The sequence below is a fragment of the Vicia villosa genome, linkage group LG6 (genome assembly GCF_029867415.1).
Source record: "Vicia villosa cultivar HV-30 ecotype Madison, WI linkage group LG6, Vvil1.0, whole genome shotgun sequence".
Classification (NCBI taxonomy): Eukaryota; Viridiplantae; Streptophyta; class Magnoliopsida; order Fabales; family Fabaceae; genus Vicia; species Vicia villosa.
In genome coordinates, this window is record NC_081185.1 from 82,966,065 (window position 1) to 82,977,490 (window position 11,426).

General features: G+C 34.0%; 1 long non-coding RNA gene across 1 annotated transcript; it reads left to right on the forward strand.

Annotated features, from left to right (window-relative positions):
- Positions 1–407: 407 nt before the first annotated feature.
- LOC131611772 (uncharacterized) lies at positions 408–892 on the forward strand. The gene is made up of 2 exons (XR_009287126.1): positions 408–504; positions 617–892. It is a non-coding gene; the product is annotated as an uncharacterized LOC131611772 (long non-coding RNA).
- The last annotated feature ends 10,534 nt before the right edge of the window (positions 893–11,426 follow it).

The window sequence follows — 11,426 nt, forward strand, 5'->3', positions numbered from 1 at the left end:
TTTATAAAAAAATAATATCAAATCAATAGCAATATTAAATGTTTCAAGAAATATATTAATTAATTATTGTTGAGATTGAAAATAATTAGAAAAACATCAAAAAATGCTTCAAATGATATTCAAAATTACGAATAATCAAATAAACGTTTCTAAGAAATATATTAATTAATCATAAATGCTTCAAATAAATAAAAATGACATTTCTTAAATATTATAAATGACATTCGACAAATTAAATAATAAATTATATATAAAAATTGCAAATATTAAAATAAAGTAATAAAAAATTAAAAATATTTAAATGCATTTATTTATTTTAACTTTTCATACATCTTTTATACTTTCTCTAAATTTCTTTTCAATATTTTACATATATAAAGAACATGTAAGTCTTAAATCTACAAGAGAAATAATATAAGATAAAATTTTGAACAATGGCTTGCGTTTATATCAATCGATCTTATTTTGGTTTGATTTTAGTTATTTTTATGATTTTGTTTTCAGGTAATGAGTAAACGTATTTTATTTTTTGAATTTACTTCAAATACAATAAACAAACTCAAATATTCTTTAAAAAAAACTAACACAAACCTAAATCAAATTTATTTTATTGTAGGATTATCGAGTGGTGAATATAGTCTTTTGGATTTAAAATGTCAAGATGGTGATTGCACTTCAGATTTAGAATGCTATCGAGAGTGTTATGGAGAAGGCTTTAAGTATGGTGGTACATGCTATAAAATTAATCCTAAGACTGTGCGTTGTTGTTGTCGTGAATGATGAGTCATTGTATGAATCAATAAAAGAGATATCTTAAGTATGTTGAATTAAAGTTTGTAAGGGAATATATTATGAAATAAAAGATATCTTTTAACTTGATTAATATATACAAGTCATTGTTTATTATAAGATGGTTAAATATGTTTAAGTTCTTATAAAATTATGCATTTTCACTTTTAATCTTTTAAAAAAAAATGGTTCAAAAATTATCCTCTTAATTTTTAGCGTCCATATTTTTTATTTCTATTGTTTATTCTCTTTAACGGAAGTTGACGCGACACACCACGCTGCATGTCGTCAACTTCTTGTTTCATTAGAAAGAAAACTTGAGATCGTAGGGTTACAAACCTCCCTAAATTAATTTTTTTTTCATTTTCAACTTGCTCATCTTCTTCTCCTTCATCTCTTGTCAAGCTGAAGACCATTAAACTAGACCATCAAACTGACTAAATCTTTTTTGCATCATAATGATTTCAAGTCTTTTTTTTTTTTTAAATAAGGCTTCATTGAAACAAAGAAACAGAACAAAAAAGAGCAGGGGAGACTATACCAAAACCCTCTCAAGAAAAAGAGAACCTAAAGAACGGCAGACCGAACCTATTCTTTACAAAATCTGCTCGTAAAAAAATAGGAATGCAATTATAGTTAGTGTATCCTGATACCGTTAACTCAATATTTGCCAAAGTATTCGCACAGCTATTCCCTTCTCTGAAAATATGAGAAGCCACAAAATCCATACTGTTAGTGATATTAACACAGTTGACCCACCTATTTCGCACCTGCCAAGGAATCTTGAAAGGAGGAGAAAAAGCACGAACCACCGCCAAAGAGTCAGATTCTAACAAAATCTTGCGCCAACCCTTCTCATGAGCGAACTCAATGGCTAACATAGCACCTGTGAGTTCGGCTATGAGAGAGTTAGACACACCTAAAAAAACTAGCAAAAGCTCCCAAAATTCTACCGTCAAAGTCTCTAGCGAGACCCCCACAAGCAGAGGGCCCCGGGTTCCCCGAGGAGGCACCATCACAGTTAAGCTTAATCCATCTTAAAGGGGAAGGCTTCCAAATGACTTCCACGATTTTCGGGGCACAGGGAGGTTGAATCACAATCCTAAAAGACTTCAAAATCTCAAAATCATCAATATTTAAGAAAGACGGAATATTGCTAAGATTGCCGGCTAACCCGCAAGCTGAGACAACACCGGCCAAAGAAACATTCACTATGAAGTAAATAACCAAATGAAGAAAAGTATCATAATTGTTTTGTCAAACATAAAAAAAACAGTGACAAGAAAACACCAATCCAACACCATACAAAAAATCACATGAAGAACATAAATTCTAAAGTTTCTATACCTTCATGGATTACACCCCATTCTCTCTCTTGTAGCTATACAACTAAAACCTTTCATTTTCTCTCTTATAGCTATACAACTAAAACCTTTCGTGTCCATGATAAAATCAATGTTTTACGCACGGAGTTTGACGAAATTGGAAGACAGTAGAAACAAACTACCAATACATGGGTAGTATGTGTTTGATAACATTGTTCTTTCATCCAAATAATATAGCAATTAATTAATGTCAAAAGGGTAAGAAAATATTTCCAGCTCAGCATCCGTCACAAAGCAGGTTATCTGCATAATTGAAACACACAATTATCACTAGTTGATGCATGCAACAATATATATACTGTACATTGATATTTTAAAATAATAAACCATGTTTTAACCAAAACATTCCAATCGTGAATTCAACGTGGTTGTTGATGTTTCCTCCAATTCAATACGAAACCTTCTAAGAAAAAAAATTTGCCACTCAAAGCCATTTCTTTACAAATACAAACCCTCATCCCAGCTTGAAAAATAGGATACTCAAATTGTAGGTTGAAACACACATTTAAAGAAATTATTTGAGTCAATCAGAAATTATATGGAGATTTGAAATCCCCACAATTTTTAGTTTTTTTTTTAAATTTGTTTCATTATTGACTTTAAGTGACGTGACGTACAACGTGACGCGTCATGATAGCTTTCGGTAGAGGAAATAGTTGGCAGAGACCAAAAATGTGGATGATAAATATTAAGAGAAAGATTCTTTAACAAATTTTTTTTGAGAGATTAAAAGTATGGATTGTGTTATGGTTACAAAACACAACAATAGTAAAACAATAAATGAAATGGAATCAAGTTCAATTTATTGAAGATGATAATGGTTACTCTAAGAGCAAATACAATTAGAGTAAACTTTAGGAAATCTAAATGCAGTACAGTGGAATATTGAGCAACAATAGAGGTCTTGACAGAAGGAAAATATTCTGTGAGAGAGAGAAAGAAGTTCTAGAATCTCCAATCATTGTCTGCCAGTCACAATCTCATTCTTTCTATTTAAGCACAAAATCTTTCAATTGTTTGTTAGCCACCTTGGCCCTGGTACTAAATCTCGTAGCCTTTTTTTTTTTCCGGATTTGATGTCATATGTCCCTACTGAATAGCTGAATTTGTTGTTTTCTGCACAATGTCACTTCCGTCCTCATTATTTTGTCTAATTCCTTTTGTATCCCTCACAATACCAACCCCATTAAGAACAACCTTGTCCTCAAGGACAAAGTTGAGAGAAGGGTAATTGGCTTGCATAGTTAAACAATCCTCCCAAGTGTAACAAATAATGAAGAAGGAGAATTAGAATAATGTCAGCTGTCCAATTTAGATTGACCTTAGCTTAGTTTAGTTAGTTACTTATTCTGCTAAGTTTGTTGTAGTTTGTTCCAAGCTATATATACTTGTCTAACTAATGTAACTAACTGTCTCTTAAGCATGAATAACATAAACTCTTTTTTTTCTACTGATCTCCTCCATCTTCTTGCTGGTTATTCAAGTTCTTCATCAATGGTGTCTACCATTGCTTAGATGGTATCAGAGCAGGTTCGGCCAGCTCTGTTTCCGCTGCGTACAATACCTAAAGTTGCTTATAGATTTGAGTCTATTTGTTTTGATCTGATTCTTCTTGAATTAGTTTTTGTGTTTCGATTCTTTCTCAAAACCATCGTCTTGATCAGTTTTCGATTTCGATTCTTTCTCGAAATCGATTTCCGTTCATTGGCGTTGATTCTTCTTTCTGTTGAAGATTCACATTTGATTGAACCCTAATCATGACAAGAAACAATGGTGGAAGTGCTCAAGTTGTTGATACGCTTGATCCATACTATGTTCATCCATCTGAAAATTCATCAACCGTGTGCGTAACACCAGTACTATCAGGAGAAAATTATCATGCTTGGTCTATCAAGATGAAACGAGCATTGGCCATGAAAAACAAGTATCAATTTGTTGATGGATCCATAGAAGTTCCAGATGTTAGTGATCTCAACTACAGAGCATGGCAGCGATGTAACAATCTGATACACACTTGGATTATCAATTCCATTAATCCATCAATTGCACAAAGTATTGTGTTCATTGATAATGCAATTGATATGTGGAATGACCTTAAAGATAGGTTTATGAGAGGTGATAGGATACGAGTTGCACAATTGTACCAAGAAATTTCAAATCTGAAACAAGGAACTAACAAGGTTTCAGATTATTTCACTGAGTTGAGAAGTCTATGGGAGGAATTTGATCAGTACAGGCCTATGCCGAATTGTACTTGCAGAGTAACTTGTACATGCTTAGCTATGAGGGATAGTCGTGCTTATAGAGCAGAAGACAGAATTATCCAATTCCTGATCGGTTTGAATGAAGAATATCATGGAGTTGTATCTCAAGTCTTGTTGATGGATCCCTTACCTCAAATAAACAAAGTATTTTCAATGGTGATGCAGCAAGAAAGGAAGATTTGTGGAGGAATTTCTATTGGATATAAATCAGTTGATGATAGCTCGGGAATGGTGAATGCAGCTGAATCAAATAAACAGACTGGTAATGGCAGAGGTAGAGGAAATTTTAATGGAGATGGCCATAGAGGAGGTCATAGTTCAGGAAGAGGAAGAGGAAATGTAAAAGTTTGCACATATTATGGAAAGACAAGCCACATTGTTGACAGTTGCTATAAAAAGCATGGATATCCACCAAGCTTTGGAAGAGGTAGTGGAACAAATTCTTATGCAAATCAAGTTGCTGCAGAAGAACCAGATAGCAACTGTACTGAAGCATCAACAAGTGACAACATGACCCTGAAAAAGGAACAATATCAAAACCTGATGAGCTTACTTGAGAAGAGCACAAGCTCTATCAATTTAACAAAAGGAGGTAAACCTTTTCTTGCTAATTTTAGCTATAATAGCTACACACCATATTTTCCATGATCTCAATTGGTATGTGAAGTATGGTGATATTAAACCTATAGTTGTTAATCTACCAAATGGGAATTCCATAACATCAAAAATATGTGGTAGTGTGAAACTGTCTAACAAGCTTACTATAAACAATGTCCTTTTCTTGCCTCAATTTGAAGCGAACTTGATTTCAGTTTCAAAACTATGTACAGAACATGACTGTCAACTTGTTTTTGAAACTAATCAGTGTGTGATACAGGCAAAGAAGGATTTAAAGAGGATTGGTTTGGCTAAAGAAATTGATGGTCTTTACTACTTGGGAGCATATGAGCCACATAAAGAGAGCAACACAGCAGAACATGTCTCAAGTATTGCTGTCAACAGCAATAAAGAATGTAACACCCTTCTAAACCCCCGCAGAAATTAATAATTAAATCAGAGTAACATGCAAACAAGGGTGCCACACTTAAAATAAAATAAACATCATCGGACATATGTCATGCATTCACTAAGGAACATTTCATTATAACTCATAATTCATAATATATCATGTTGACACAGCGGAATAACCTCATCAAATTACATCACAACATCGATGTATTAATCCTCAAATAAATTAAACAAAAATAGAGTATCATCATAAACTCTAAACTAGCATTCCCCCAGTGTTACAATATTAGAGCATGACACCTGACGCTATACTAACACCCTGACTTATGAGCTAATCCTCACCAAGTCGAAAGCCGCTATCCTCAATCTGAAAAATATAGTGTAAGGGTGAGTCTCATTCGCAATTAACAAATATTATTGCATTATAAATAACAACACATCAATAGTTATATTATTCACCCAATCCATCTATATTTAGATAATCCATCATCACACAAAACACACAACACCAATCATAACAATGAAGTACATTCAGTCATGTTATCAAATTCATGCATATGGATGCAACTGACTCTATGCATGTGGTACCAAACATCATCAATGGGAATAACCCACCGACCGATCTATCATCATCCAGATACGGCCCTGCCAGCACAAATTCCACACAATGGGAATTCTGCCCTTCACTGAATCCTCTCATCATTAGGATTCAGCCCTCATCAATGTTTATGAATGCATGCAAACATATATACAACATAATTTCATCATCATCATTCTATGAGTACCGTCATCCTATACTCATTTCATCATCATCATCATCAATATTAAGTATGTTTATATGTATCAGCATCATTCATCACAAATCAATCATCATCACCATCATTACAAAACATACATGTATTACACTAATCATCATCATCAAAAGTGAGAATATACATGTATTCACATCTTCCAAAACAAGTCAATCAACATTGTACAATTATCAACAATCATCACGTAATCATGTTTTCAAACACATCTTATATTGTCACAATCTATCATATATGTCAACAATATATCATCCATCAAACGAACAAGGTATTCACATCACACTCATATCATCACATGAAATATCTCATGAGCTCCGTTACACAATCAAACAATCATCATACGAATCATGTTTAAAACATAGCATGTATTGTCATATCTCATCATATATATGTACAATACATCATTCATCAAGCAATAAATTCATAATTCAAAATTAATTGAAATCTACACCTCATTTTATCATTTAAACTCATAGGTTATCTCATAAGGTTCATCATACTCGAAACGGCACTAAAACGGAGTTACGGATCAAAAGTTACGCATCATTGAACTTTCGAAGAAAATCACAAAACAGAATTTTTACACACAGAAGCCATACGAGTATGGCACTTCCCATACGCGTGTCACCCAAAGTCATACGCATTTCACTAATCCCATACGCGAATCAACAGAACTAATTTTACACTGAAATTTCTCATACGAGTATCAACATACCCATACGCGTATGGCCTCATCCCATACGCGTATGACAGAATTCCATACGCAAAACACCAGTATTTCTCCAAAAATATGCAATTTCGCACCAGTCCGTTTTCCACTCGTTTCCACTCATAACAGGCTACGATTTTAAGTCTAAAACACCATCTTTTCACACATTATCATATGGTATTCATCCAATTTCATCAATCTATTATCCTATGTCAGTTTTACACATTAAAACCTAACTTTCTATACATTTATTGGAAACCCATAACTCAGATTCAGTGTTCATGGAAGAACACAACAACACAACAATTGATACAATACCCACAACACAAACATCAATTAACATACAATTCTATATAGAATTCACAGAGGTATTCATCAATTATTCAATTTCTATTAAAATTATCCCAAAACCTAACTCTGACATATGATCAAATTGACCCAAACAATATCCCTAATCATGCCCTATCATTCATAATCACGATAAGAGATGGTAATTGGAAGAGTCCCCCCTTACCTTAGCCAAATTCTTGATATTTGGTCTCTTCCTCTTTGTTCCTCTTTCACGTTCTTCATGTTCCAACTTCTCAGTTCTTTCACGTTCTATCCTTTTTTCCCAATTTCCTCTATTTTATGAAAACATAAAATAATTAGTAATGGGCTTACTCACTTAGCACCCCCATACTACTAATCTCACCATCCGGCCCAATGACCCTTAATCCATAATTCTCCAATAATTTAACAAAATACCAAATAATTCTAAATAATAATTTAATTTCCGATTAAATTAAAATTAGAAAATATGGGGTGTTACAAAGAACTTCCTGGAGTTTTATGGCACTTAAGGCTAGGACATTTATCTTTTGAAAGAGTGAAATGTATGAAGAAGATATATAGCTATATCTCAGATATTGTACATAGTGCTTGTGATGTATGTCAACTATCAAGACAGAAAAGTTTACCATTTCCTATTAGTAATAACAATGCACAACATGTGTTTGATCTAATACATTTAGATATTTGGGGTCCCTTTAACACTCCATCTGTGCATGCTTTAGATATTTTCTGACAATTTTGGATGATTATTGTAACACCCCAATTCTACCCAGGCATATAGGTACAAATATCAGAGTATAAAAATTAAATTCATAAAAACAATCAGGGCGTTACACTTAAGTAACCACATAACCAAACATAACATACTCGCAAAAGATGCGTAACACAAATAATCAAAGAGGACGGATATTCATAAACACCTGAATGTATTCACACTTATATAAATGCATCGGTAACAAAATATCCACAACATTCCTCCAAAATACATCGCATGAGAAGGTATCCAAAATACATAATACGAATGCATCTAAAGGATCAAATATACATCAAAAGGATCCTATAAGCATTATCTACAAAATAAGTGTTCGATCCCCCCTAGGTGTTACGTATCACGAGCGGACGACACCAAAACGGACGACTACAAAAAGAGCACCTACACTTGCGGATCACCTGCACATTACCCACGAGTAGGTAACATTAAGGCAGAAGGGTGAGAATATAATTCATAATGAAAGCATGATCAATATAGTAATGCCCACAAATATCATTAAGAATCATATAACAAGATAATCCAACAAGTCAACCACAGTCAATATATAAGTAATGCGGTACATGAATGATAACATAATTATAAATACTGACGATGATGAATGAGACTCGACTATGCGTATGCATGTGGTACCAAATCCGGAGTAAAACTCCTCCTTGTCATTATGACAAAAACACCTGCCAAGCATTATGCTGGGACTTTATTCCACTCAGGAAGCCCGCAGGCTGTCGTCATCGAGCACGCAGCTCCCACTGATAACCTCTTGCCACTCAGGCTAATATACCGTTACCGAGCATTAAGCTCCTACTGGTAACCATGCCCGCAGGCCATCTGTTAACAGTATTCCGCCATTAACGTATTGAAATGTTATGCTGTGCATACAAACGACTCGATTACACAACAACAACAATAATATAACTCGGTCACATATCCACATCACACCGGTTATATTAATCCACACGGATACATCACCAAAATTGTCACTCAGGCGTTCAAATTCACACAGCACACATATACCGTCAAAACATACTTGATTAGCAAATATCATTTCACAAAATACATTTATGAAAAATTCATTCAACCACCAATACACTCCTCTTTATCATAAAGCATGCTCAATAAGCTTCATAACGATTCGAACGGCACATAGAAAGGACCTCCGGTTCAAAAGATAGAGCAAAACGAAGTTTGGAAAAACAAGTTCCAGCACTGGCCGCTTAGCGGGTCGCAACTAGTCGCTTAGTGAACATTCCAGTAGCAAAATGAAAAAAAAATGCAAGAAGCTCCGCTTAGCGGCGCACTAGCGGTTTCTGCGAAATTTCAAAAAATATCTTCTTCCGCTTAGCAGACCCAGGGCCGCTTAGCGAACCTGCGAAAACTCAGAAAAACCAGTCCTGCAACAGACCTGCTAAACCCAAATCAACCATCCCAAAACCTCATGTGAACTTCCCTACACCTCCTACACAATCCATACATGCCATATATTCATGCTAACAACCAATGATTCATGGTTCATTCACTAAATGTAAAATAACCTAATAATTCCTTCATCAATAATAAAACATGGAGAAATGTATAGCAACCATGATCAATGAAGATATCTATCTTCATACAACACATACACACCACAAAATCATATTCATAACTTCAAAACTCACAAAACTCATAACCTAACATTTTTGGCAAAAGCATAGAAAATGTTCAAGAACAAGAACAAAAACAAACTACAAGGATAATACAATCAAGATAAACTATATTCATCCCCCTTACCTTGGTTGGATTCTTGGCTCTAGCTTGGTTTGGATTCTACAACTCTCTTCTTCTCTTCTCTTCACAAGTTTCTTTCTTTCTCTCCAAAATATCTCTCTTTATTTCTATATCAAAATATCTCTTTTTCTCTCTATATCTCTTTCTATTTCTCTACTTCTCATTTTCACCCACTTGTAGCGGGGAAAATCTGATGTCGAAGCCATGGGATTGACTCGAATCAATATTCCGTTTTGAAATCGCCACCGCGCTTTATTTTTTCAAAGGAAAAGGGAAAAGAACGTAAAACCCAAAATTTTGTTTTTAAAACAAGAAAGAGATCTCAGGTACGGGTGTTGATTATATGAGGGGAAGGTTTAAAGCACCCCTCATATCCGTGGTACTCCACGGGAACCTTTTTGAAAATCTGTGTGTGTGTGTGCTAAAAAACGGTTTGTTTTATTTTCAAAATAAGCTCGGCAAAGCGTTAAGCTTTGGGCCTACATACCTCCTCGGTGCAATGGAGAAGTCAGAGCTAATGTAGTTCCGCTTTTTTGGGAAAAACGTTTTAAAAACGAATAAACACTTTATTGTCGTTAGAGAGAAATACTCAGCCATTGATCTTGAGCATGAGAACAAACAAGTTCTTTGCATCGCAAATGAAAGAAGGGCGCCAACTCGGATAAAATCAACGAGTATGCCACTAGCTCTCTCACGCGGAAAAGATCTCGTTATTATCAATCAATTTCAAAATCGTGGGGTATAACCACTCGTTTCGACAATTAACAGTGTCTAAACTTTTGAAGAAAAGCCACTAAGGGCGAAAGATATTTTTAAGAGAGAAAAAAAAAGGTTTTGAAAAGGTTTGCAAACATAAGAATATTTTGGAAAAAGGGAGAAGATTTTGAAAATTTAAGAATGGGAGGAGATGAAGAGGCTAACCTAGTACATAAAATAAAAGCTAAGGAAAGGAACGGTCTAACCAAATAAGAAGCCAACACTTGACATTAAGAGCCAAGGTAGTTTTCCCATCCTTTGGATTTATCAATACCAACACATTAACACTTGGGGATCCAGATGAACTTATTGTCTTAGCACCATTTTTTCATTAAGCACATTAAGATTCTGATGAAAATCGGGCAGAGTGTTGTACCCTAAATTTTGCCCCGACCTTTTATTTACATCATTTACATTTAGTATCCTTATTTTATCTAAAAAATTCAAAAAAAAATATATGTAGCATCTTATACATTTTTTTTCATAATTCTCATTTAGAAAACAAAAAAATATATATCTTTGCATTTTGTTTGAATTTTCGATTTAGTAATATTTTGTGTTTGTTTATAATCATTTTGGATTTATACTTTTAATTCTAAATTCATTTTAGATCTAATTTGAATTTTGAGTTAAAGTTATTAAATTATATTTTATCATATTTTTGTTCTTTGTTTTTGGTTTATTTTTATTAGGTGCTGCAATTTCTAAAAGGAAGAGTTGTTTGGTCTTTCCAAAGCCCATCAGCATTTTGGTCCGTTGCATTTTTTTTCTCCGCTAATCCAATAAGGAGAAGTCACGTTTTTCTTCCATCACCATCTAGCACTACAGACAAAAAAA